The sequence below is a fragment of the Budorcas taxicolor genome, chromosome 9 (genome assembly GCF_023091745.1).
Source record: "Budorcas taxicolor isolate Tak-1 chromosome 9, Takin1.1, whole genome shotgun sequence".
In the NCBI taxonomy this organism is placed as follows: Eukaryota; Metazoa; Chordata; class Mammalia; order Artiodactyla; family Bovidae; genus Budorcas; species Budorcas taxicolor.
This window is the reverse complement of record NC_068918.1, coordinates 87,041,320-87,062,106: the sequence shown is the minus strand read 5'-3', so window position 1 is coordinate 87,062,106 and position 20,787 is coordinate 87,041,320.

The window sequence follows — 20,787 nt, the reverse complement described above, 5'->3', positions numbered from 1 at the left end:
TGTACCCGAGATGATGTATAGACCCAGCCCTCGACCCTCAAGGACACATGAGAGGTCAGTCGGGAGGCTGAGGTTCATGACAGAAGGTGAGAAGAGAGCTTTGACGTGAGCCATTAGAAGCGTTTGGATTTCCAAACTTGGTTGCAGTTGAGACTGTGAGTATCCAAAGGGCTCAAAATAGAAAAGCAGGAAGGGAAAAGGAGGATGGATGCCTGATGCCAAGTTTACGGAGATACTGGATGAAATGTCATGACTTTCCTGAGTCCAAGGGCCTCTCTGAGAAGGGAATCAGGCCGAATGGCACTTGAGAAGGTGGTATTTTCAGCTTAACAGAGAAAACACCAAGCAAATATTAAAGACAGCTTGTGGTTATTAGGAAAAGGGCTAAGCTGAGACAGAGAACAGTCTTCAGGTGGTGAGGGGTCAGGAGCACACAGATGTGGCCCAGTGGACACAAATTCCGATCAGTACTCTGTGCCAACAAGAGGCATGAACTTGGGAGAGTAATTTCTCTTTCTAGGCCCGTTTTCTCCTGTATTAGATGGGTGGACCCATCTAATAATATTTCCAAGATTATTTAGTTCTCAGCTCCTGTGAGACCTGCTGGTGGATGATATTGTTTCTTTACTATGCACCAGCCGCTGTGCTACGACACTTCTGTGTATTTCCTCATTTTGTTGTTGTTTTTAGTTGCTCAGTTGTGTCCAGCTCTTTGCGACCCCATGGGCTGCAACACGCCAGGCTTCCCTGTTCTTCACTGCCTCCCGGAGTTTGCCCAAGTTCATGTTCACTGATTTGGTGATGCCAACCAAGCATCTCACCCTCTGTCATCCTCTTCTTCTGTCTGCAGTCTCACCCAGCATCAGGATCTTTTCCAAAGGGTCAGCTCTTCACATCAGGTGGCCAAAGTATTGGAGCTTCAGCATCAGTCCCTCCAGTGAATAGTCAGGACTGATTTCCTTTCCCTGTGAGTGAAGTTAAGCTATCCTCCTTGTTTTAGAGGTGGACATTGAGTCTTGAAGAGGTTAAGTAACTTGCCTGGATGCACAAGCTTGGACGGTTCTGGAGGCAGCATAAGATCTAAGCCTGCCTCTCTGGAGTGTATTGTGAGGTGGTGATGAAGCTGCTGTGTGTCTGTGTCCATGGCATGCAGAGAGGGTGGTCCGCAGCCTGGTTCCCAGTCTGCCCTAGTCAGTGGTGGTCAGTTTCATGAGGTTTCCTCACAAACACATGCATGTTTTCTCCTCTCTTGCCCGACTGCCAGGACTTGGGAACCAAGGTGAGGAGAAGAAAGAGGGGTTCTTCAGATCAAGGAGGGCTTCTCTAGGGCCCACAGGGCCCAACTTGGGGAAATGCCTCTGGGAATGTCAGGATCCCCAGCCCTGCAGAAAAGTAACCCTGGATTCATAGGGTCTTAGGGCTTTAAAGTAAAAGGGATATTTGCATTCTGCTACTCTAACTTTGTCAACAAAGGTCCGTCTAGTCAAGGCTCTGGTTTTTCCAGTGGTCATGTATGGATGTGAGAGTTGGACTATAAACAAAGCTGAGTGCCAAAGAATTGATGCTTCTGCACTGCGGTGTTGGAGAAGACTCTTGAGACTTCCTTGGACTGAAAGGAGATCCAACCTGTCCATCCTAAAGGAGATCAGTCCTGGGTGTTCATTGGTAGGATTGCTTTTGAAGCTGAAACTCCAATACTTTGGCCACCTGATGCGAAGAGTTGACTCATTTGAAAAGACCCTGATACTGCGAAAGATTGAGGGCAGGAGGAGAAGGGCATGACAGAGGATGAGATGGTTGGATGGCATCACCAACTCAAGGGACATGGGTTTGGGTGGACTCCAGGAGTTGATGATGGACAGGGAGGCCTGGAGTGCTGTGGTTCATGGGGTTGCCAAGAGTCGGACAAGACTGAGCGACTGACCTGACTGACTCTAACCCTTGATTCCATCTGAAACCCATGACCTAAGGCCAGACTTGGAGATGGCAGGAGATCAGATCTCTCGGAGCTCCGGGGCGGTGATGGAGGAGCTCTGAGTGCCGTGTGCAGGCCTCTTTCTGGGCCCGGACTCAGGGCTCCTTGCTGTCATCCAGGCTGTGTGGAGTCAGACCCTGTCACTGTCCTGAGGTGACATTGTGTAGATGAGAGCAGAGCCAGGACCTGTCAGGGAGGCAGCTGGGGACCAGGGTCTGGATTTGTGTTTTGTATCCAAACCCCAGGTGACTAGAAGTTCAGACGCCTCTTTCTCCCTGACGTGAAAGTGTGGGCATGTAAGCTTTCTTGGTGTCTCCAGATTGATTTCACTGCTTCATCCAAATACTTGGGAGATTTAGTCACTTGGAAATATGTTCATGAGAAGACAGAATTATAGCCCGTTCTTTATTTTCCAGTGTTAGGTTTGTTATATATATTTTTTTTAGTTGGTGGATCCACGTCTCTTCCTTTTCTCTTCCTGTATATTATTTCTCTCCTCGTGTTTTTGCATTTTGGATATTGCACTTGGATTTTCTGATAGTGGAGGGAAAGAGAATCGGAGAAGGCTCAGTGCACTGCTCCCTGTCAATGACAGCAGAAAGAGGTTCAGGGTCAGGGAGTCTGTGGGGCACTGTGAGCTGAGGGCCACCAGTGGGCAGTTACCCAGCTGTGTAGTGTCTGTTGGGATCACTCCTTGCTCCGAGTGGCCTGGCACAGCGAAGGGCAGAGGGAACGGGACTGGGGTGTTGCTAAAGGGCTCAGTGAGGTGAGCCCAGATGGGGAGCCGCAGAAGGTGCTGGGAAGTTGGGATGAAACCTGCCCCAAATGAAGCCAATGTTGCAAAAGGAGGCGATGCATCCAACACCACCTTTGCTCCCTGCATTCTCCTCGTTGATGGTCAAAGCGAGAGCGCATGGATTCCACTTTACTCTTCACGAAAGCAATATGGTGTGATGATGGAAAAAGCATTAGACTGAGTGGTGCCAGAGTTTCTAGCCCAGATTCCATCCAGTGTGACCTTGGGGACACTGCTTATTTCCTTTAGCATAATACCTTCAAGGTCCAACCATGTTGTCCAAATGGCAAGATTTCACCTTTCCTATGGCTAAGTAGTATTCCTTTGCATAATATACTTCTCTTCTTCCATTCATTTGTTGATAGGCACCTAGTTTGCTTAGGTTGCTCCAGTATCTCGGCTGTTGTAAGCAGGGCTGCGATAAACATAGATAAGGGTGCGTGTATCTTTTTGGATTACCGTTTTCATATCTTTGGATAAAATGCAGAAGTGGGATAGCTGGATTGTATAGTAGTTCCATTCTCAATTTTTTTGAGGAATCCCGTACTGTTTTCCGTAGTGGCTGCACCAATTTACATTCTTATCAACAGTGCACAAGGGTTCCCTTTTCTCCACATCCTTGACCACATTTGTTATTTTCTTTGTCTTTTTGATGATAGCCATTCTGACAGGTGTGAGGTAATATCTTGCTGTGATTTTGATTTGCATTTTTCTATTAATTAGGTGGCTCAGATGGTAAAGAATCTGCCCACAATGCAGGAGACCCGGGTTCAATCCCTGGGTTGAGAAGATGCCCTGGAGAAGGGAATGGCAATCCACTTCAGTATTCTTGCCTGGAGAATCCCACGAACAGAGGAGCCTGGTGTGCTACTGTCCATGGGATCATAAAGTCGATACAACTGAGCAACTAACACTAATGTTAATAGTTAGTGATGTTGAACCTATTTTCATGTGCCTGTTGGTCATCTGTATGTATGGAAAAAGGAGAATCAATTTTTTTGCCATCTGTAAAATAAGAGTTTCATTGGATGTGCCCTGGGAGTTCTTTCAGCTTCAAATTAGGATAATTGTGACTAGTGAACTCAGCACAATTTATGATGTACCTATGCATAGGTGGTCCTTCCTCAGGGCCTCCAGCCCGGGATGCTGCAGGTATATTCTGGGTGCGAAGGCAGATGTGAGCTCTGTTGGTGGAGCACGTACTGTGATTACACAGCACCTTTCATCAGCTCAGGGAATTAGATGTGCTGTTTACACATCTTAGCTGATACATGAGATGCAAACCCCTGGGGGTCCCAACACAGGGCGGTGGATCAGGGGTGGCGTCGACTGGTAAAGCTGGTCTGGAATGTCCACCGGCCTGGATATCTCTGTGCTCTCAGTGCTTTAAGAATCTGGGTGATGGGAACAGGTGTTGGTTACATCGTTCTTTCTGCTTTTCTGTATGTTTAAAATACTCCAGGACAGAGCTGATCTTTATTGACTTGAGAACATGTGGGACAAAGGCCCTGTGCTGTGAAACAGCCAACAGTATTTTGGAGCCTGGCAGGCAGGAAGGCTGGGCATAATTAAGTTTTTGGAGCCTTAAGACTAATGGTACTCTGGCCCCACCCACTCCCAATAAAGATCTCCCTAACCTTCCTTCTCTGCCTCCCTCCTGTGGGATGTGGGTGGGCTGCAGCCCCAAATGGTGAGGAGGTGAAGTCTGAGCTCTAGGTGCTACCCAGCTGATTCCCATTTCTGGGTCTTAGGGCGGGACCTGAATTTTCCCTGTTACAGGGGAGCAGACCTACAGCTTCTCAGAAGAGAAGGAAATGGAAGCAATGATACAAATGGGAAGAGAGTAAAGGCCGTGGGTCCTTCATCCCTCCTGCAGAGCTCTAATCAGCTGCCTTCCTAGAACACAAATATTTACAGCAGACACAATAGCGTGATGACAACTAGCATTCCAGGCCACATACGGAAATGGAATTTATGTATTTTATGTGTCTGTTGAAGGCCTTGGGGGATAGGAGGGGGGGACCAGGGAGATTACTTTCATACAGCAGAGGGGCCCTTTGCTCCCAGTAACATGTCTTTAAGCATCTTCTCATGGAACTTGGCAACAGCACTGAAAGCTGAAGATGAAAAATTTAATAAAAAGGATAAACCAGTGACTTCAACTGCTGAGAATAAATCCACAATCACTCCTGCCTGGAGACCGCCCAGTCTTACAGAAGTCAGTTTCTTGACGATTTCAGCCCATTTTCCACATATGTAATAAGAATCTCAGAGATGTTCACCTAGGCTAACCCTCCTTCTTTCCTTCCCTTGAAACAAAGCAGGCATATACTCAAAAGCAAATATTCCTTTCTTTTCTCTGAAGTATTGGCATTAAAAGAAGTTGGCAATTCTAGAAACTAAAGCATGAGTTTAAATGGATGTAGCTGAGTTGCTGCTGGCATCATAAATGTGAAGTGGGGACTTTCCGTGACCAAACTTTATTTTATATATTACATTTACAAAATATTTCCCCAAATTGTCCAGATTATTACGTAAATTCTCTTTTTTGGTTGTATTGTTCCTGCCTAAATTCAGGATAGTTAAACTTTGGACTCTGTGTTTTAAGCTCTATTTTTGACCTTAATAAAACTCTTAATTCTTTTAAAATGAAATTAGAATTTAAGTGCTTCTTTCCTAGCTTGGTCCTGAAATTGGCATGCTACTATCTTAAGGGACTTCAAATTAAAAAAAAAAATTCAAAAATCCAACTATTTTTATCCAAATTAGACAAGGTGTTTTCTTACTGCCTTAATTCCAGGATTCAGAGTAAAATAATTGAATTGCATTTTCAGGTAACTGGTAAATAATAATAATTTCTAATATATTTGTCAGAGATGTCCCATTTTAATTAATTAATTCTTAGTCCATGCTAATGTAATAATCTGGACAGGCTACGTGGCTTGCAGTATCTTAGTTCCCCAACTAGGGATAGAACTTGTGCCCCATCCTTGGGAGCACGGAGTCTTCACCACTGGACCACCCGGGAAGTCCCTTTATTTATTTATTCATTTTTGAAAGTGAAGTGAAAGTGAAAGTGAAGCCGCTCAGTCGTGTCCGACTCTTTGCGACCCGTGGACTGTAGCCCACCAAGCTCCTCCGTCCATGGGATTCTCCAGGCAAGAATACTGGAGTGGGTTGCCATTTCCTTCTCCAGGGGATCTTCCCGACCCAGGGATCGAACCCAGGTCTCCCACATTGCAGGCAGACGCTTTAACCTCTGCACCAAGATGGGCTGTAAAGTCATACAACCTTGGATTTGAGTGCAGAATTTAGCACATGCTATGACCCTGGAAAAGTTTTCTATCCATTCAAAGCTTTGGTTTTTCTTATCTAAAAAATGGGAATATAGAGACAAACCACCTTGATTCACTGTGAGTATTAAATGAGAAAACATACTAGGGGCAAAAAATATATATACTATGTGCAGATAGTAAATGTTCAATAAAAGTGAGATCTTCCTATTTCCTCGACACAGTCTGCGGCATATAACCACATCTTCTAGAAAGACGTCCCAGTAATGCTCAGAGGAGGGGGAGGCGGGAAGAGCAGGCGGCTCCTGGATCTGCAATCAGAGACCTGCCTGAGAAAAATGACATGGAAGCCCCAGGGAGCGGGGCTGAAGAGAAGCCAGTTCCTAATGCAGGGAGGGGAGGAAAAGGATGAGAGTTTCTCTGTAAAGGAGGAAAATAGAGCAGAAGGCAGCTGGAGAGACTAGAAAAGGGAGGGGTCATTCCAGCAAAGGAGGGATGAGAACCCCCAGCCCCATCCAAGCCAGCCCATCCTTTCAGGTGTCAGGCCCTGGGTGGGAACTTTAGGAGGAGGGAGAAGAAAATGTAAATCCTGGGTCCATGGGCCCTAAACACTTGGAGAGAGGAGAAGGGCAGATGCTTAGGAGGTTTTGAAGGGTGCAGAGATTCAAGGTGGGCATTGTTTAGGAGAAAAGCTTGTCTAACTGATATCGAGTTTTCTTGTTTCTGGGAAGAGGCTCAGGGTCTGCAGAGAGTTTAAAAGCCCCGTAACAGCTACACAGTATTCTAAAAATATTTGTCTATAAATCATCAGACAGTGGTTTAGTAACCTGAAGGGCACCATGTGACTCAGAAACTGGCTGGCGAGTGCCTGAGTGGCTTGATAAAGGTGGGAATCATGCTGAGTGGAGTTCTGATCCTCTGTTTATAAAGAAGAAATTAGGAGCTATGCTGCAGCTAATAAATGGGCCCCGATGTGTTTCAGACAGAAATGTTTGACTCCAGGGAGCCCCAAGTGTGTATTCTGAAGGGCATAAACCTGGATACCCTGTGAATATCAGGGATTCACATTCAGCTTTCCCCTCTCAATAATCTCAGCAAAGGATTAATCTGGGCCTTGTGACTGTTGGAAATTTGGTTACAAAATGCTGATTTTCCTCCCTTCATGCTTGCATGATATGTATGCTGAGTTGCTTCAGTTGTATCTGACTGTTTATGACCCTATGGATGGTAGCCTGCCAGGCTCCTCTGTCCATGGGACTCCCCAGGCAAGAATACTGGAGCAGGTTGCCATTCCCTTTTCCAGGAGATCTTCCTGACCCGGGGATTGAACCCGTGTCTCTTTAAGCCCCTGCATTGGGAGGTGGGTTCTTTACCACCAGCACCAACTGGGACGCCCCTTTCCTCCTCCAGGCAACTTCATTTATGAGGGTCATGATGTTTCAGAAAGCAGGACAGGCAGGGGCAATTCCCTGGGAAGGCTCTGGGAACGGAGCTGGTCTCATACAGAAACTATGATTGACAGGTTGTTTTCAGGGCCTCCCTCATTGCCCCACTTGGAAAATGGGCAGGGCTGGAGGGCAGCTGTAGGAATTTCACCCAGATCAAAAGGAATGTGAGCTTCTCCTAAAGGGGAGGGGAGTTTTGATATGGGAGAGAGTTCAGGACCGAACCCAGTCAGTTTATGCTGTACATTGTAAAGCGTGCTAGAAACTGCTACCTGGGGCTAGACCCTGTGAACCTGAATTCTCTTTTAACTGCTGGACTCATTAAGAATAATCTGCATCACTGCATTTTCACCAACTTAAAAAACACACCTGCAAGGCTGGAGGGCTTGCTATGTCAGGTTGAGTCTGGCTTGAATTAGATTTGCCTGGGAGCAACGGAGAAGCCCTCTCTCCAGGAGAAGTTAAATGTTTTTTCTCTGTCTCATGCAGAAGACAGAGAAGGTGATGGCACCCCAGTCCAGCACTCTTGCCTGGAAAATCCCATGGACGGAGGAGCCTGGTAGGCTGCAGTCCATGTGGTCGCTAAGAGTCGGACACGACTGAGCGACTTCACTTTCACTTCTCACTTTCATGCCTTGGAGAAGGAATTGGCAACCCACTCCAGTGTTCTTGCCTGGAGAATCCCAGGGACGGGGGAGCCTGGTGGGCTGCCATCTGTGGGGTCACAGAGTCGGACACGACTGAAGTGACTTAGCAGCAGCAGCATGCAGAAGTCTAGAGGTGGGCAGTCGTGGGCAGGGTTGGAGCTGGTGGGCGGTCCCCTGGCCTTAGCACTCAGTCTGCCTTCGATATTGTTTTCCTATGTGTGAATTTCATTTCCAAGATGAAGTCTTGATTCTGTATCATCAGGTCCAGCCACCAGCTTTTCTTTCCAGATGGCAGGAAGGAGGAGGGAGAGGGGCCAGCTCCTTCCCTCCAAAGGCACTTTTCAGGAGCGGCATATATTTCTGATCATCCGTCATTGGCTGAAGCTTAGTCACATGCCTACCTTTAGCTGCTGGAAAGGCTGGAGAACCAATGGTCCCAACTGAAAACTGGGGTTCTTCTTGTGAAGGAGAGGCTAATGGCCCCTGGGAGGTACCTCTCAATCTCTGTGGAGACTGATGTGTATAATCAGGTTCCAGTACTGACTTAGCTCAAGTTCTTAAAATTAATCAAACATTTTTTGAGGAATGTTCTAAATATCTTCTGGCTAGAGATTGGGCTTCCTAGGGAGAATCTGTCTGTCAATGCAGGTAGACACAAGAGACCTGGGTTCGACCCCTGGGTGGGGAGGATCTCCCCGAGAAGGAAATGGCAGCCTACTCCAGTATTCTTGCCTGGAGAATCCCATGGACAGAGGAGCCTGGTGGGTTAGAGTCTATGGGGTCGCACAGAGTCAGACATGACTGCAGCAAGTTAGCCGCAGAGGCTGGAGGCTCATCAACACAAAGGGCACAACAACTAGCAAATGGGGAAACTGAGGTCTGTTTTAGTGCCATGGTAAACATCTATTTCTGCTTTATTGACTATGCCAAAGCCTTTGACTGTGTGGATCACAATAAACTGTGGAAAATTCTGAAAGAGATGGGAATACCAGACCACCTGATCTGCCTCTTGAGAAACCTATATGCAGGTCAGGAAGCAACAGTTAGAACTGGACATGGAACAACAGACTGGTTCCAAATAGGAAAAGGAGTATGTCAAGGCTGTATATTGTCACCCTGCTTATTTAACTTCTATGCAGAGTACATCATGAGAAATGCTGGGCTGGAAGAAGCACAAGTTAGAATCAAGATTGTCAGGAGAAATATCAATAACCTCAGATATGCAGATGACACCACCCTTATGGCAGAAAGTGAAGAGGAACTAAAAAGCCTCTTGATGAAAGTGAAAGAGGAGAGTGAAAAAGTTGGCTTAAAGCTCAACATTCAGAAAATGAAGATCATGGCATCTGGTCCCATCACTTCATGGGAAATAGATGGGGAAACAGTGGAACCAATGTCAGACTTTATTTTGGGGGGGGCTCCAAAATCACTGCAGATGGTGACTGCAGCCATGAAATTAAAAAACTCTTACTCCTTGGAAGAAAAGTTATGACCAACCTAGACAGCATATTGAAAAGCAGAGACATTACTTTGCCAACAAAGGTCTGTCTAGTCAAGGCTATGGTTTTTCCAGTGGTCATGTATGGATGTGAGAGTTGGACTGTGAAGAAAGCTGGGTGCCGAAGAATTGATGCTTTTGAACTGTGGTGCTGGAGAAGACTCTTGAGAGTCCCTTGGACTGCAAGGAGATCCAACCAGTCCATTTTGAAGGAGATCAACCCTGGGATTTCTTTGGAGGGAATGATGCTGAAGCTGAAACTCCAGCACTTTGGCTACCTCATGCGAAGAGTTGACTCATTGGAAAAAACTCTGATGCTGGGAGGGATTGGGGGCGGGAGGAGAAGGGGATGACCCAGGATGAGATGGCTGGATGGCATCACCGGCTCGATGGACGTGAGTCTGAGTGAACTCTGGGAGTTGGTGATGGACAGGGAGGCCTGGCGTGCTGCGATTCATGGGGTCGCAAAGAGTCAGACACAACTGAGTGACTGAACTGAAAACTCAACTGCAGTTGTTAGTTGAAGTTGGACTGTGTACCTTTGTTACAAATGTAATTTTGTAAAATTACTATTCCTCAAATCTGACTGTACTGACAGTTTGCTAATGTATTTTATTAAATTTATTCATTTTATACTATTGGCAGAGATGTGTATGAGGCACTATGGAAAACAGACATCTTTTCTGAAGGAGTTTACAGTAAGTAGAATAATAAAGATTATTTATGCAAACTTGGAAAGTTGACAATAGGAGCAAAAGTGGGAATCTGGTGATCCAACAGTAGGCAGAGGTGTTACCCTAGTCCTCAGCTGGGCACACAAAGATTCCTTAGCTCTGACTATACTCAAGGCCTCAAATGGGCTTTGGTGATGGTTCATACTCCTTCAACGGAGAAGGGAATGGCAACCCACTCCAGTACTCTTGCCTGGAAAATCCCATGGGCGGAGGAGCTTGGTAGGCTGAGGTCCTTGGGGTTTTGAAGAGTCGGACACGGCTGAGCAGCTTCACTTTCACTTTTCACTTTCATGCATTGGAGAAGGAAATGACAACCCACTCCAGTGTTCTTGCCTGGAGAATCCCAGGGACAGAGGAGCCTGGTGGGCTGCCGTCTGTGGGGTCGCACGGAGTCGGACACTGAAGCAACTTAGCAGCAGTAGCAGCAGCAGCATATTCCTTCAAAGAAGACACAGATGACTCTTGCTGTTTTCTCTGAACAAACACCAACTGAAGATCAAGCTGAACGACAGTTTTTCATAATAAGTTTTAGGGGTATTTGGACCTTGACCATCTTCATGAAGTCAATCCATGTGGTTGGAGCTCACAGAAGGAGGGTCCTGGATCAAGTGAGGGAGAATTCTGGGGGGGCGGAGGGTCTGTTCACGTGAAGGAGTGGAAGGATCACACACTTCCACACTCTGAAGGGCAAGGACCCGTCGAAAGTAGCTTTGGATTTGTCAAAGATTTGCTTGACTGAGAAGAGTAAAGGAGATGGGTAATTCAAGGGCCAAAGAAGAAATGAAATGAATTGGACTACAAACAGCTAAAGACAACCAGCCGCAGGCACTGAGAGGAACTGGGTGACTGCCATCCTGTACCTGTACCCTCGGAGTCTACCTGGTGTCTGTATGGCAGGGCGCTGAGTTTGCCCCATCTAATTCTATTTCTTTTGTCTCATCCATGGGACTTCCTTAAGGGAGCCAATATATGAAGCTGTAACTTTTAAACTGGTAACTATGTGAGGTGATGGATTGTAACTTGATTGGAGTAATCATTTCACAGTGTGTATGTGTGTACACACACACACACACACATACACACATATATATAATCATGTTGGACATCTTTAAAAAAAAATTTTTTTTTTAATTGAAGGATAATTGCTCTACAGAATTTTGTTGTTTTCTGCCAAACATCCTTGTTAGACATCTTAAATATATCCAATTTATTTGTCAACTATGCTTCAGTAAAACTGGAAAAAGTGGAATAAAAGCACTGAGTTCTACAGTCAGGGTGCCTTGGCCTCATCTGGATTTCATCTCCTGTGAGTGAAGTCACCACAGGCTGCTCTCTGAGGCTCTGCTTCCTCATCTCCAAAATGGGGACCCCGATAACCTTTCTTCACGTGGGGAGGATGAGATGCTCAATGTCAAATTCACAGCATAGGTAGGTAATTAATGCATGTAAGTTGCCAGCGTGTGGCTGAAGTTTTGGGCAAGGACTGGCCTCCAGGTTTCCATTCCTGCCTCTCGGCCTTGATTATGAGGACTCCTACTTCTGTTGGATTGAAGAGTCCTGGGGGCTCTTCCCAGACTTAATTCCAATTCCAGGTTGGTCTAGTTTGATGATTTCTTCCTCTTTGTCCGGTAGGTGAGGCTGCAAGTGATTTTCACCCTGAGTCCCGGTTGGTTTGTAGCTATCCGTGCAGTCCGCCAATTCTCTTAGGTAGAATGCTACAGCTGTCATGGTTGTTGCTGTTTAGTCTCTAAGTGAAAGTGATAATTGCTCAGTCGTGTCCGACTCTTTGCGACCCCATGTACTATACAGTCCATGGAATTCTCCAGACCAGAGTACTGGAGTGGGTAGCCTTTCCCTTCTCCAGGCGATCTTCCCAACCCAAGGATTGAACCCAGGTCTCCCACATTGCAGGCGAATTCTTTACCAGCTGAGCCACAAGGGAACTGGCGTCCTTAGTCAGTCGCTAAGCTGTGTCCAAGTCTTTGTGACTCCCATAGAAACTGTAGCAAGAATACTGGAATGGGTGGCCATTTCCTTCTCCAGGGGATCTTCCAGCCCACAGATCAAATTCGAGTCTCCTGCATTGGCAGGAGGATTCTTTACAGCTGAGCCACCAGGGAAGGCCACAGCTATCATTCCTGCCCATACTATCAATCGTATACAGAGAGTGATTTGATGACGATGAATGGTCCTCACCAGTCTGAGTGCCACTCTGTGCTGGGTGAGTTCTGACCCTGAGCAGAGTTGTTGGACTTCCTCTGTGCCTCCTTCATGCGATAACTTGTGGGCTGGCCCACTGTCACCCCTGGTCCCTGCTCTCCCAATGAACTTCTTCCAGGGCTCTTGTTCACTTCCGGTCACGGTCCAGATCACTAACCTTAGTCACGTCACTGCACAGATCAGGATCAGGATGGAGCTTCAGGGCCCTTCAGTCAACCCCCTTGATCCATGGGGGCCCAGTTACTTTGTGATCACTGTGGATGAGCGATGGTGGGGTGAAGTCACTACTTCAGGTCACAAGCTTTCAAGGTAGGGGAATAGTGAAAGTGCATTTTTTTTATTAAGTTTTTATTTTTACTTTATTTTACTTTACAATACTGTATTGGTTTTGCCATACATTGACATGAATCCACCACGGGTGTACATGCGTTCCCAAATATGAACCCCCCTCCCACCTCCCTCCCCATATCATCTCTCTGGGTCATCCCCGTGCACCAGCCCCAAGCATCCTGTATCCTGCATCGGACATAGACTGGCGATTCGTTTCTTCATGGTGTATGATCTTTTTAATGTGTTGTTGGATTCTGATTGCTAGAATTTTGTTGAGGATTTTTGCATCTATGTTCATCAGTGATATTGGCCTGTAGTTTTCTTTTTTTGTAGCATCTTTGTCAGGTTTTGGTATTACGGTGATGGTGGCCTCATAGAATAAGTAGCGCATATGGATGTGAGGAGTGGGGAAGGTTGGTAGGGGCAGTGGAGAAGAGGGGGAGATTTGGAGCTCAAGAGAACATCAGTTCTCTGCCTTTCATCTCTCCCGCTCTTCACCTTGTGTTTCAGAGTTTCTTTACCACTAAGTTGTGCATGGCGATTTTTCACCATGTTTCTGGAAGTGTCTCTCTTTTCTCTTTTCACAGAAGCATGTAGGGGGCTCCAGCAATCGACTGCTCACCAGCCTCCCTCCAGACTGCAAGCAAAAATATAGCATCCAGCCAGCCCCTCACAGTGGAAGAGGTCTGAGGACCTGAACACAGTCACGAGGCTCGCAGATATGAGTGCTTACATCAACGTGGGGCATTTGCAGTGACTGAACCCTGGATCTGTTGTTTCTAAACTTGAAGCTGCCTCTGTCACCTGGGTCCCTGCAACAGGTGTTCTTTCTGTACGCTGCTGGATCCTCACCACCAGGGGGCAGCAGCCACCGGGGCCCCCTTCCTGCATTCTCAGCACTTAGGACGTATGTGTGTCTATTCTGAGATCCAGAGCATACCTGGGAATTTTCCAAACCACACTTACAAAATAAAAACCTCATTAAAAAAAACCCAAGAGTAGAGTAGATATCCTTATGGAGTAAGCTCTTAAAAGAAACAAAATAACTCTATTAGCAGCAATCTACAGATCTGGGATCTACAACTACCAGTGACTCCTGTCCCTCAACTCTACTGCTGCTGCTAAGTCGCTTCAATCGTGTCCGACTCTGTGCAACCACATCGATGGAAGCCCACCAGGCTCTGCCGTCCCTGGGATTCTCCAGGCAAGAACACTGGAGTGGGTTGCCATTTCCTTCTCCAGTGCAGGAAAGTGAAAAGTGAAAGTGAAGTCGCTCAGTCGTGCCCAACTCGTAGCGACCCCATGGACTGCAGCTCACCAGGCTCCTCTGTCCATGGGATTTTCCAGGCAAGAGTACTGGAGTGGGTGCCATCGCCTTCTCCGCTCAACTCTACTGCAGATTTATCCATTGTGCTTAGATTGTTCAAGTGAATCTTAATCCAATTCATTAACAGATCTCCTATGAGGCCCCTTCTATTTTTCTAAGAATCTTGTTTGTTCCCCCTGTCATGCAAATGGTTTGGATGACACTCCCAGACCACAGACTCTTCTCTGTAGGTCAGCTGAGCTCTGCCCCTCCTGGCTTCATTAATCCTTTTAAAAAGTGAAGATAAACCAGTTTTCCCAATATTTATTCTTTGAACACCATAAAGTGGTAAAGACATTATGTTCGTTTATTGATATATTCACATCTTTGTTTCTGCTCAGTTGCTCAGTTGTGTCTGACTCTTTGTGACCCCACGGACTACGGCACATCAGGCTTCCCGGTGCTTCATTACTTCCAGAGTTTACTCAAACTCATGTCCATTGAGTTGGTGATGCCATCCAACCATCTCATCCTCTGTCTTCCCCTTCTCCTCCTGCCTTCAATCTTTCCCAGCATCAGGGTCTTTTCCAATGAGTGGACTCTTTGAATGAGGTGGCCTTCCTTTAAAAAATTGTTGAATGGTCGTGACAGTACTCAAACCTTTTGTCCTTCTATTCTTCATCTTTCCTATGTAAGGTATATTTCTTATCTCCTTTCATTCTTTTTCTTGTTCCTAGCAGTGCTCTTGCCTGGAAAATCCCATGGATGGAGGAGCCTGGTGGGCTCCAGTCCATGGGGTCACTAAGAGTCAGACACGACTGAGTGACTTCACTTTCACTTTTCACTTTCATGCATTGGAGAAGGAAATGGCAGCCCACTCCAGTGTTCCTGCCTGGAGAATCCCAGGGACGGGGGAGCCTGGTGGGCTGCCATCTATGGGGTTGCACAGAGTTGGACACAACTGAAGTGACTTAGCAGCAGCAGCAGCTCTCTTTAATTCAATTTTAATAATTGCAAAGATCTAAGTTATATACAATATTATAGGAATTTTGAGACCAAAACTGATAGGAATAGGACAATAATTTCCCAACTTCTGGAAGCAGTTGTCTTTTCTTGGTTCCTTTGTTTCTTCTGAGCTCTACCTGTTGAATCTTTATCCTCTGGGCATGTGTGATGCTCTTTTTTAATCTTACTCCTGGCAAACTTCATCTTGTTTGTTTTTTTTTTTCCCTTTGAATCATTTGTCTAACTCATCCAAGTGGCTGAATTCTGCATCTTTCTTCCAAGATGCTAGCTGTCCTGCCTCCCTCAGCAGCATCTACCAAGCTGGATGGAGTGTTCTCCATTCTTTCTTCCAGATCATTGTCAAAGAAATGAAACCACACTCATTGCGGGGGTGACTGCTGGCAGACTTTAGTGGCCATGGTCTCTGGGGAGTGATCATGAACCATGCATGGATAACTCATCCTTGGACGCAGAGATATAGGGTTATCAGCCAACTGCAGCCCCATGAAACTTGCCACTGGCAACTCAGATGCTTATTTCCAGAAGCACAAGAACCATAACTAGCAGAGCTTCTCTTCTGGAGGAGAAAGTGCTCTGCCTGCCACACTCTCTCTCTGCAACCTAGGACAGCCAAGATCCTTACTGTGCATTAAGCTCTGCCCAACAACTGAAGGGCTTGGATGGCTTAATGCTAACATTCTACTTGGTTCTGAAACTCCTCAGTTCCCATTGAAAACTGACATATTTTTCCAAAGAAGATTTACTGGCCAAGAGGTCCATGAAAAGTTGCTCAACATCAGTGATCAAGAGGGAAATGCAAATCAAAACCACAATGAGATATCACCTCACACCTGTTAGTATAATGATAATTAAAAACAGCAAAAGATGACAAGTGTTGGCAAGGATGAGCAAAAATTGGAACCCTCGTGCACTGTTGGTGGGATTTGTAAACTAGTGCAGCTGCTATCAGAGAAGGCAATGGCAACCCACTCCAGTACTCTTGCCTGGAAAATCCCATGGATGGAGGAGCCTGGTGGGCTATAGTCCATGGGGTCGCCAGGAGTCGGGCATGACTGAGCGACTTTACTTTCACTTTTCACATTCATGCATTGGAGAAGGAAATGGCAACCCACTCCAGTATTCTTGCCTGGAAAATCCCAGGGATGGGGGAGCCTGGTGGGCTGCCGTCTATGGGGTCGCACAGAGTCAGACACAACTGAAGTGACTTTGCAGCAGGAGCAGCAACAGCAGCAGCTGCTATGGAAAACAGTATGGAGATTCAGTATGGGTCTGTGAAAAGTTGACCCATCATATCATCCCACATCTGGGTATTTACCCAAAAGAACTGAGCTGGATCTCGAAGAGATACCTGCACTCCTTAAGTTGGCTACAGTGGTATTGAAAATAGCCAAGACAGGGAAGCAACCCAAGTGTCCACTGAAAGATGAATGGATAAAGAGACTGTGGTTTGTATACACAAAGGAATATTATTCTGCCTAAAAAAAAAAAAAAAAAAAAGAAATCTTGCTATTTGCTACAGCTTGGGGAGACATGGAGGACATTATACTAAGGGAAATAAGCCAGACACAGAAAGACCAACATTGTATGATCTTACATACATGGAATCTAAAAAGCTGAACTTGTAGAAGTAGAGAGTAGAATGATATTTACCAGGGACTGGGGGGAGGGGAAATGGAAGATTCCAGTCAAGGGTACCAAATTTCAGTTATGTAGGATGAATGGGTTCTGGAGATCTAATGTAGAGTATGCTGACTTTAGTCACAATAGAGTCCTGTATACTTGACATTTATAAAGAGGATAGATTCTGAGTGTTTTCATCATGTAAACATACACACATATAGTAATGGTAACCATGTGAAGCAATGAATGTGTTCATTGGTTTGGTTGCAGTGACTTTCATTCACAATGAATATTCATGTATATCATACCATCAATTTGCACACTGTAAGTATCAGTTCAGTTCAGTTCAGTCGCTCAGTTGTGTCTGACTCTTTGAGACCCCATGAACTGCAGCACATCAGGTCTCCCTGTCCGTTGCCAGCTCCTAGAGTTTACTCAAATTCATGTCCATTGAGTCGGTGATGCCATCCAGCTATCTCATCCTCTGTCATCCCCTTCTCCTCCTGCCTTCAATCTTCCCAGCATCAGGGTCTTTTCCAATGAGTCAGTTCTTCACATCAGGCGGCCAAATTATTGGACTTTCAGCTTCAGCATCAGTCCTTCCAATGAATATATTCAGGACTGATTTCCTTGAGGATGGGCTGGTTGGATCTCCTTGCAGTCCAAGGGACACTCAAGAGCCTTATCCAGCACCACAGTTCAAAACATCAATTCTTCGGTGCTCAGCTTTCTTTATAGTCCAACTCTCACATCCATACATGACTACTGGAAAAACCATAGCTTTGACTAGATGGACTTTGTTAACAAAGTAATGTCTCTGCTTTTTAATATGCTGTCTAGGTTGGTCACAATTATCCTTCCAAGGAGTAAGCGTCTTTTCACTTTATGGCTGCAGTCACCAACTGCAGTGATTTTGGAGCCCCCCAAAATAGTCTGTCACTGTTTCTACTGTTTCTCTATCTATTTGCCATGAAGTGATGGGACCAGATGCCATGATCTTAGTTTTCTGAATGTTGAATTTTAAACCAACTTTTTCATTCTCCTCTTTCACATTCATCAAGAGTCCCTTTAGGTCTTCTTCACTTTCTGCCAAAAGGGTGGTGTCATCTGTATATCTGAGGTTATTGATATTTCTCCCAGCAATCCTGATTCCAGCTTGTGCTTCCTCCAGCCCAGCATTTCTCATGATGTACTCTGCATATAAGTTAAATAAGCAGGGTGACAATATACAGCCTTGATGTACTCCTTTTCCTATTTGGAACCAGTCTGTTGTTCCATGTCCAGTTCTAACTATTGCTTCCTGACCTGCATACATGTTTCTCAAAAGGCAGGTCAGGTGGTCTAGTATTCCCATCTCTTTCAGAATTTTCCAGTTTGTTGTGGTCCACAGAGTCAAAGGTGTTGGCATAGTCAATAAAGCAGAAGGAGATGTTTTCCTGGAACTCTCTTGCTTTTTCCATGATCCAGCGGATGTTGGCAATTTGATCTCTGGTTCCTCTGCCTTTTCTAAATTCAGCTTGAACATCTGGAAGTTTGTGGTTCACTGTTGAAGCCTGGCTTGGAGAATTTTGAGCATTCCTTTGCTAGCGTGTGAAATGAGTGCAACTGTGCGGTAGTTTGAGCATTCTTTGGCATTGCCTTTCTTTGGGATTGGAATGAAAACTGACCTTTTCCAGTCCTGTGGCCACTGCTGAGTTTTCCAAGTTTGCTGACATATTGAGTGCATATTAAGTATGAATATATACAATCGAAAAGAGAAAAGAAAGCTGACCTATGTCACAAAGGCCACTGTCTCCTCAGAGGCCCATGCCAACCAGCTTCCCCCTCCTTCCTGAGTTTGCACTCCCCTCTCCACCTTTCACTGTCCCCATCAAGTGTTAGCACACTCCAGTCCCCTGGACTCTACTCCATCTCCAGCTACCACTCTAACACTTGCTCTCTTTCTTTCTCATTTCACATTCTCCACGTGGTGATTTACACTAACCTCCAGTCTGAGTATTTGCATCTGCCCAGATTCACAGGTTGAAACCTAGTCTCTAATGTGGTGGTCTTAGGAAGTGGAGCCAGTGGGAGGTGATTCGGTCAGGAGGGTGGAGCACTCATGAATGGGATTAGTGCCCTTTTAAAGAGACCCCCCCAGGAGAAGGCAATGGCAACCCACTCCAGTACTCTTGCCTGGAAAATCCCATGGACGGAGGAGCCTGGTAGGTTGCTAAGAGTTGGGCGTGACGAACGACTTCACTTTTACTTTTCACTTTCATGCATTGGAGAAGGAAATGGCAACCCACTCCAGTATTCCTGCCTGGGGAATCCCAGGGACAGAGGAGCCTAGTGGGCTGCCGTCTATGGGGTCACACAGAGTCAGACATGACTGAAGCGACTTAGCAGCAGCAGCAACAAAGAGACCCCAGAGAGTTCTTTTGCCCCTTCCTCCCAGTGAGGACACATCAGGAAGTCAGCGGTCTGCAATCTAGTAGTGTGCTCTCACCAGACCCTAAATCTTTGGGCTTCCAGCCTCCAGAACTGTGAGAAGCAGATTTCTGTTTATAAGTCACCCAGTCTGTGGTGTTTTGTTACAGCATCCTGAATGGATCAATGCACTAGTTGTTTCTTCTTCATTACTTTTCAAACATTTAAAATCAGTAACCATTTTTCTTCCATCTAGATCAAGGGAGTGGGATTGTTGCAGCTCAGGTAACCAATAGCGTTCTACTTGCAAAGTCCAGTGAATGGCTCCTAGGGCTTGTCTTACTGACTTGTGTACCCTGTGACCCTCCTTCACCCTCCGCAAGTCATTTCCTTTGCCTCCTTCATGACTTGCCCTTCTCTTTCCTCTTTAAATGTTGACGTGTCACAGGCTTCTGTCTCCTGCCTGTCTCCATCCTCCTGCCTCATTTTCTCTGCAGATAAGATTGATTATTTCATGATTCGAACTGTCAGCTTGTTGTTGTTCAGTCGACAAATTGTGTCCAACTCTTTGTGACCCCATGGACTGCAGCATGACAGCCATCTGCCTCTGTCGTCCCCTTCTCCTCCTGCCTTCAGTCTTTCCCAGCATCGAGGTTTTTTCTAAGGAGTCAGCTCTTCACATCAGGTGGCCAAAGTATTGGAGCTTCAGCTTCAGCATCAGTCCTTCCAATGAATGTTCAGGGTTGATTTACTTTAGGATTGACTGGTTTGATCTTGCAGTCCAAGGGACTCTCGAGAGTCTTCTCCAGCACCACAGTTCAAAAGCATTAATTCTTTGGCGTTCAGCTTTCTTTGTGGCCCAGCTCTCACATCCATACATGACTACTGGAAAAACCATAGCTTTGACTAGACGGACCTTTGACGCCTAAATGCACGTTAATGCTATTTTCTATCTATGTCTGATCACCCCACAGCTTTGGATGTGTTTTTAACCATTTCTGAGCATCTTTGCCATGGGAAGCTCAAGTATCAAGTGTCTAAGGCTGAATCCATCACCCTCACTTCACAGTGGTTTCCCTGCCTTGTTTGTTGATAACATCATGTCATTACCTATGCTTGAAATCCAGGGCCTCCTGTCAGATTCCTCTCTTTTCCCACCTCCTCTACCCGTGGAAGGTTCTAAAATCTTCCATGATGCCCTCCTGATGTTCGTAACTCGTTCCCCTGCCCCCTGCCCTGCAGGAGGCATCTGGCTCAGTGCCCACCATCCCCTCCACCCAGGCCCCCTCATCATGCTTCTCACTAGTTCCATGCTGCCCACCTGGCTCCCCTGGTGTCCATTCTCCACATTCTCATTACAGAGGCCTGCAAAAACATGACCAGGTTGCTCTTGTCCTTAAAATCCTTCCTGTGGCTCTCATCCTCTCCAGCAGTTGTTTTTAAACTACTGGGGGTCACATGTGTCTTTGAAAAGTTTATGAAAAATAA